This window comes from Psammomys obesus, unplaced genomic scaffold, assembly GCF_907164565.1.
Source record: "Psammomys obesus unplaced genomic scaffold, mPsaObe1.curated_primary_1811, whole genome shotgun sequence".
Classification (NCBI taxonomy): domain Eukaryota; kingdom Metazoa; phylum Chordata; class Mammalia; order Rodentia; family Muridae; genus Psammomys; species Psammomys obesus.
The window spans coordinates 3,870,546-3,871,048 of NW_026591086.1; the positions used below are offsets into that span (position 1 = coordinate 3,870,546).

General features: G+C 42.1%; 1 protein-coding gene across 1 annotated transcript in view; it reads left to right on the top strand.

Moving 5' to 3' along the window:
* Scara5 (scavenger receptor class A member 5) overlaps positions 1–503 on the top strand; it is an 83,909-nt gene that overhangs the window by 34,472 nt on the left and 48,934 nt on the right. The window lies entirely within an intron of this gene.

Consider the following 503-nt stretch of genomic DNA (forward strand, 5'->3'; position numbering starts at 1 on the left):
TATATATATATATATATATATATATATATATATATATATATATATATTGCAACACTGGAGATCCTCCACCAACTTTACAATGCCAAACACTCTGGTGACCAATCAGTTCTCCCAAATAATTATTTGTGTTAATGGCTTTAACCAGAATGATTCTGTCTGTTTCATTACTGTTGGTAGAGGTTCAGGTGAATGAATAAGGGTGGGTAGGTGTATGCTTGTATACTTAATGGGTAGATTGATAAGTAGTTGATAAATGGATGCATAAATGCAGAGATAAATGATGGATGGTGGATGGTCGGTAGGTGGACGGTGGGTGGATAAATGGTAGATGAGTGGATGGATGGATGGATGGATGGGTGGATGGATGGATGGGTGGGTGGATGGATGGGTGGATGGATGGGTGGATGGATGGATGGGTGGGTGGATGGATGGGTGGATGGATGGATAGATGGGTGGATGGTGGATGGATGGATGGATGGATGGATGGGTGGATGGATGGGTGG